The sequence below is a fragment of the Schistocerca serialis genome, chromosome 11, assembly GCF_023864345.2.
Source record: "Schistocerca serialis cubense isolate TAMUIC-IGC-003099 chromosome 11, iqSchSeri2.2, whole genome shotgun sequence".
NCBI lineage: Eukaryota > Metazoa > Arthropoda > Insecta > Orthoptera > Acrididae > Schistocerca > Schistocerca serialis.
In genome coordinates this window covers 115837891-115845768 of record NC_064648.1, presented here as the reverse complement: position 1 = coordinate 115845768, position 7878 = coordinate 115837891, and positions in this window count along the sequence as shown.

The window sequence follows — 7878 nt, the reverse complement described above, 5'->3', positions numbered from 1 at the left end:
CACAAGCCAACCAGTGGGCACAAGTCTTGTGGCAGGTGACTGTGCATACGCGAGAGTAGCCCATACACCTGTGGTGTGGATGCAGGAATTTCCACATCTACAGCTGTGCGAGCTGCACATCTACGTATAACAACTCTGTTGCACAACGGATCAGACAGTAGGCCCGAGTCCTTTGACAAGTGACTACATACGCAAGATCACCCGTACAACTGTGGTGTGATTGCAGTAATTTCCACATCTACAGCTGTACGCTGCACACCACATTGCACAGGGACTGAACAGGCAGCTCTGGGAGGTCGGCAGAAAAATTCTGTCCTTTCCCTCTTGTTGATGCAACTGCCTGGAGCAGTTCCCATTTCTCGATACAATTACAGGCAGCAAGTAGTCATGCTTCAGTAGAGGAGTGATGCCGATATCACCTGCAGTGATACACCGTAACACAGCTCCTTTGATTGTCAAACTGATTATCATTTGTTGCCTAAAACAGAATACTTGAAGTAAGAAGATACCACGGAACACTAATGTCATCAATACCGTCATTTGCTTACTTTAAGGAGTATTATCTCCCCAGCACTCTCCTTCTGTACAGTATAGATACTGCCTTCAGACACAAATACTTCCATCCCCCACAATTGAGACCACATATATTAAACTATTTCACTTCTGACTATACAGTGTGAGACAAACACCACACAGAACAAGTCTGCATACTTTTAAGGCTCCCCTTGCTTTTGGCAATGCAATCCTTACATCAAAACAGCCGTAATGTAACGTGACTGACTACATAGGAGGATCGGTAAAAAGAAATAGGAAAACGTAAAGGAAAAATGGTAGTCTGCTCTACATTGTGATGACCGAGATGCTCGACACTTTTAGGGATATGGGAGCGACAGTTTTAAATGCGACACTGGGCTCTCATCACTGTGTCCTTCATACCTGCCAGACCTTTGTGTTGCCAAATTGGTTACTGATACTTATACTTCTACAGCAGTCAGACTGTCAAATTAGGTTAAACTTTGTAATTCAGCACATTATTAAGTTTATACTGTTAGTATCTTAACGCACTACAAAACAGTGAGCAGCTAGGGCACAGAAGTATATTCCATGACTGGGCTTAGACTCACCACACTATCATGAGACAAATTTTTCAATGTGTCAAAAATCCGTATGATAAAAACAAGTGCAATCACCAGACTGACCCAGTACAAGGTGTATACCCAGACAAGGCAAAAAAATTCTCCCAGGTTTTTCCCGGATTTCCCAGATAAACTACTTCCAGGTGAAAATGCTTTTTCTGTGTTAAGTAACAGTATACTTGCCCTCGGGATCATAAAATTTATCAATCCTTTGAATGGTTAATGTTTTCTACACTGGCGTAAAACCTCCTGCCACTTTAGGAAATAAACCCTAGAAAAAATTGTTTTCGAAAAATCTGATTTGCAGCAACGTGTACGCTGCATATTTTCATGTTACGAAAGTATATAGTTGATTTCCACCAAACACAGAACGTCAGTTTCCAAAGCATTGAAATCTAGATAGCTATGCACTTTTGTAAGCCAATCATAGCTCATGTCACGTGATCTCACCAGCCGATGATTGGTATTCATCGCGTTTACATGGGGCTCCCAATACCGCTCCTGGGTGGTCACGTAAACACTTCAAAATCTATTCTGGAAATCCACTTCTGTTTGTTTTCCAGTTTCACAATCCATTTTCGCTGCCATGTAAATGCAGCCGGTATCGAAATGTGGTTGGGCTGTCAGGTTTCGTCTTGGTTTCAAACATTTCAGCTAATATTGAGGGAGTGGCTTTTTGTACAGTGAAAAATAAGTAGAAATATTAGACTGAAAGTGTTTACACCTCATCTAACTGAAGAGAGTGATTGTGCTGACTAAATCATAAACTACATCTGCTGTTTTCCTGGCTCCATGTTAACTGGGCAAGTAAATCCACTTCAGAACATGTAAACACGGCAGCAAAAAAGATTTCCAAAATTCAGTTTCTTCTTTTGGAAGATGTATTGCATGTGATGTACTCAGCCTGTATCAACATCACTTAAGTAGCACAAACAAACAGGAAAAGTTAATGGTTTTAATTAATCTACATGGAGTAGCTACAAGAAAAGCTAAGGTTTCACATATAATATCTGTCTTTTTGCACATGTTACACATCAATATATAACACAAATGTTATTGATTGGCGACTCCATAGAGTGCTGTGTGCATAACAATGTACGTGAAATTAGAAGGAAGTTCAGTGTTGACCATAATTTTGATGGTTTATTGACAGCAAAATCTATTTTCAATCACATAGTGATCATCTTCAGTGCTGTAGTGTACAAATTAAACTTCAGCACTGAAGATAATCACTATGTGATTGAAAATAGATTTTGCTGTCAATAAACCATCAAAATTATGGCCAAGGCTGACCTCCCTTCTAATAACACAAATGTGTCAGTAAAATTTTAAATAGTGACGTAAATGTCTGGTCATCTGGACTCTAAATTCTTCTAAGTGGCAGGCTCCCAATGTGTTAAGCTTCAAATGAAAATCAAACACTCTGTGATTTAAGAAATTCGAGGCACATTCACACAAACATACCTCATTGTGCAAAATAAAATTCACTTTGAAAGTAGCACTTTTCAAATGACTAACTGCAATATTTTCCTGCGACCTCTTAGAATTCGTTTCAGCAGTTGTCAGAGTGCCAGAAAATGGCATTACTGTGGCTGCAAAGCCACAATGACGTAGGTATCCCATATGTTTGTACGTAATGGCAGAAAGAGATCTTACATCACATCATAATTTAAACAGGACATCAGAGGATATGCCAAGAGAATCAAACCACAATAAAACCTGTAATTCGACTTGAAGAGCACATTTGTATGTCCAGATTTACAAAGAAGCAAGCCCCAAGCTGATACTACACTTTTCAGTGTGGTTTTCAGAATGCAAACTTTAAGTACCAGTACTTTATTCTAATGTTTAGTTCTATGGCATACTCCCATATGTTGCAAAAGATAACAATGTGCACTTTTAATTCCACAAACAGTTGACACTGACCAACAGTGTTTCAAATAAATTGACAGCCTCTGTGGGAAAGATTAAAGAATTTTTTTTAGCATATTGAGGAGAATAAGCTCATTGTTCTGCAAGGCAATTAATACTCGACTGCCAAACACCTGGAAATAAAATAAGGAAACATACTAATTACATATTTTAGCCTTCCATAATTATGTTAATATTTTAATTCACTTTACAGCTCACAGCCACAAAAATCCGTTTTGTTTTTGAGAACTGAAAACAAAGAGGAAACAGCAAACTAAATGTAAACATGGTTCACATGGAGACTATCCCTCATCCCCCTACAACTCTGCTCTGCACATGTATGGATCTGGCAGCTTGGGTGTGCCAGAAAAATGTTTCCGGGTATCATCTGGCTGCTTGTTTCTACTGCTGATACAGCTCGTGTCTAGTTACCTTGGATACAGGTAACAGCCCCACTTCAAGTAGCCAGAAGCATGAGAAGGTACTGCTCATACGCAACTCAACTGCATATGCACATAAGCTCGCTGGCAACTTCTCAAACGAACCTAATGTTAATCATTGTGACATCACACCCATCTGAAGCAGTTTTTTGTTATGATCTATTGCAGCCTTCGTCCTAAAGCCTGAGACATTTTGCTGTTAGCAGGCACTTTTGTGCGCGCAGTGTTTCATCGCTGTAAATGGGCGCATTTCCTTTGCAGCTTAAGTTTTATTCTTTTTCCTCTTTTACATTTTTGCTACAGTATTATATTGCAGTAATGGGCCAAAGTAGAATTCTTTGTTAGAGTATCAGTTCTTACCAGTCAAAGCTACAAAAATTTAACTGAAAACTAAAACAATGAAAAATTCCCAGAATTCTTAAAAGCTCCCAAATTTTTCCCAAATGATAGAATTTCCTGGGTTTTCCTGGGTTTCCCTGGAGCATATACACGCGGTAGTATACAATGAAATTAAACGAGGTGAGTAAAACTATAACAGTAGGACATTAAGGGTAACTACATCATAAAACTACCATACCACATTATCGCCCTTCATGTGCAAATGTACCTAGGACAGTAGCTGTTAAGAGCATATCATTACACCTGTAATGACCTGCCATACTACATCCAGCAACATTTCACAACCAAGTGGCCACAGGTACATGAATAAGATGTGCTTCATTTGCTTGTTGTCACTGAAATAAAATTTGCGAAGATACAGAACTCAGATGAAATGAACTCAAAAATTCTCAAGCTCTGTTTGATAGGTGTCACTGAAGTAGCATTTGTGGAGATACAGAATTTCGCTGAATTCAAGAATTTTCTCATAAGCATTAGGTGTGTAAATTTCTGCATCCTCGTCATTTACTGATGACAAACTGTATAGACAACTAATTTCATTATAATTTCAGGAACAATTAATTGGAAAGAAGGTGGTGGTTTATATGTAGGTGATTTTGTGTACATGTTAAAATATTTGCATTTTATTTTTATTGTTTGTGGCACTTCTTGGGCAGTGTGCAGCAAATGGAGTTCAACAACAGTAATCCCTACATCACAGCAGGTGCTGTGTGGAGCTACCAACGCCAAGGTCGAGGAGCTCCAACTACTGTGTTCCTATGCAAAACCTTGCATGAGCAAGACAGCAATGTTAACGAAGAAGAAAGATCAGGTCCTAACATTTTTAGTTAGTATGAGCTTGGCTGCTGCTCAAATCAGATGTGTGTACTCACATGTACAATAAAAGTTCATTGATACTTGGAAACAGATTTTATTGAATAAAATTCATAAAAATAATGGAACACTAATTTGCAATTTCAGGGAAATATAGAATGAAAGGAGTAGAAGTTAAATTTTGGTGGATATTACATTGTTGCCAATTTAGAAATCATTTTTATTCCAATCTCCAGAACTGCCTTTTATATTATAGCAATCTTTGGTAGTCTATGAAATTAACATAGCCTAATTATATAGACATCGGGAAGGGAACACCTATGTTTCCCTTGTTCTGTACACAAAAACCACAGGGAAGTCTTATCTAGTTATTTATAAATGAAAAGCAAAAAATGTGGAGGTTCTACATCTCCTAAAAACACACACAGGATAAACAGCATCACAATTGCTAGCTCTTACAAAGATAAATTAAGACTAATTTTTATTGAAACAATTACATTAAAATAAATTTAAAGAGAGAGAAATTATCTAGAATCACAGTAGGTTTGTGCAAACACTTGCATAGAAAGGTAGGGAGACTATATACAGGGCAACAGAACGGCACCATTTCCACAACCCAATAAAATGAAGTGATGAAAGGAAAGAGAAATTGCATTCATAGTAATTGGAACCTTACAACTTTGCCATTTACGAAACACCGACAGCATTTATCATTTTTTTTTTAAATTATGTCCTTCATATTCTGTCATCCTGTACGAATACATTCATGAAATCTGCAGTTGAGATTCTTCATTGAATGCTGCAACATCTCAGCTGGGATACTGTGAATTGTATCCAGAATTCTGCTTTATTAACTCATCCAGGGTTTTTGGTCAAGACGTTTAGACTTTGCTCTTGATGTAGCCCCACAAGGAAAAAAAATCTCAAACATAAATCTGGCAGTCTAGGAGGCCAGGAAATGTTACCGGATTATGAGATCACACAGTTACCAAACAATTCTCACACATACGCCATTGCAGTGCAGTGTGTGATGTCGCTCTGTCCTTTTTAAACAAGGCTTCTTCAACGTTTGGAAAGAAGTTCGTTCAATGCAGGTGTAACAAAGGGTCTTAACATCTCCCCGTAACGGTCGCCATTGACAGTTATTGTGTTTCCCTGTTCATTTGCGAAAAAATACAATCCGATAATCCCACGTGAATAAACACCGCACAATACTGTCACACACTAGCATGTAAATGGCACTCATGAATGTTATCAGGATTTGTTTACCCAGTAGTGGCAGTTTTGTTTATTAACATAACCTGTCAGATGAAAATGTGCCTCATCTGACATCCACAACTTGTTTGGAAATTCATTGTCATTGCTTATTTTTGCTATCATTTGTTGACAGAATCCTAATCACAACTGGTAACAGTCTCAATTGCCGCACCATCTGTTGTTCGTAAAATGAAATTTTAAATTAAGATTAATTCTGCGAACACTTTCCCGGGGCATTCCAACCACTGCTGTTTCCTTACGAACTGAACATTGTGGGCTTTGTAAGAGAGACACATACAACATCACTGTTGTCTGGAGGACGCACACTTCTTGGTTGTCCTGTTGGTTTCTTCTTGAGGGCAGATCCAGTCTCATGAAAGTTATTAAGCCAACATGTTATCGCATGTTTCAACGGAATGGCATCATGATAAATTATAAAAATGCACAAACTCTCTTCTCTGCCACTACCAAACTATCAATGTTTATGTAAACATTTTTATAGCTAACTTACAGTTTTGTCCCTTCCACTTATCCACGATTACTGAAATGGACTGTTTACTCACCAACTGTTACGAACCGGCAGCGCTGCCACCTGCCCATGGCTGCCACTACTCATTTCAAACATTCCCATTATTCTGTGTCACCCTGTACTAGCTCTAATTGGATGCCACCTCAGAAACCACTGAGTGAAAAAGCACACAGAGGAACCCAACAAAAATGGAAAGTCATTACAAGCAACAAATACTGACAAAACCCAAAATTTCATAACAAAAATATGGACCAGAAGGTGTGACAGGAACAAAGCTTCACCAGTATTTGATCAATTTTCTTGCCATGACAAGCAAAGAATTTGTTCCGTTTAATTGTAGAAAACAGTACACAAACTGCATGGTCTATCTCTAATTTCAAATCACAACATAGCAAAATAAGAAATCTTTTATATGTACATTCGGGGTATTCAGTGATGAAGCCCACGGATAGGAGACCACACAAATGTGATGTGCTTTAGTAGCACCACATCAACATTTGTATGGTCCCACACCTCATGAGCTCAGACAGACTTAACACATCCAAGATATTTTTTGGATGTAAGTGCTACTCGGAAGCAACAAAGTTTGCACAGCAAAGCTGTAGCATACCACATGAAAGCTCAGAAGAAGAAATAGAATTTTTTGAAATATAGTAGTTCTCAATTGTTGAAAAGCACAGCAGTTCCTTTTCATATATTTTTATTGATAGCATGTCACAGAGCAGCTGAATCTGTTTATGTCATCAATCAGCTTTGACCAATAAGATCAAAATAGTGGATATATATAAACTACTACTTGCAACCAAATACAAGTAAAATTTGGGCTGCAACAAGAACCTGCTCTCTTATCACATTTGTCAGCTTTTCCAAATCACAAGCATACATTCACCTTCCAATTTAACTGAGGCCTTGAGTTATGCTACAGATCAATGTGTAACCACAACCAATGTTCTGAAAAATACAAGAGTATGAATGACAAGCGGAAATGTCAAATGTTCTGTGTCCTTTTTCAAAAAAGGAGTTTTTCTTGGTACTAGCCTTTTCCTACAATGGTCTTGCCGTAGTGGATACATCGGTTCCAGTGAGATCACCGAAGTTAAGCGCTGTTGGATGTGGCTGGCACTTTGATGGGTGGCCATTGAGCCACCATGCACTGTTGCCGTTTTTCAGGGTGCACTCAGCCTTGTGATGCCAATTGAGGAGCTACTCGACCGAATAGTAGCAGCTTCGATCAAGAATACCATCATAACGACCGGGAGAGCAGTGTGCTGACCCCCACACCCCTCCTAACCACATCCTCTAAGGGTGACACGGCAGTCAGATGGTCCCGGCAGGCCACTTGTGGCCTGAAGATGGAGTGCTTTTACTAGCCTTTTCCTATGTGCCAAATCAA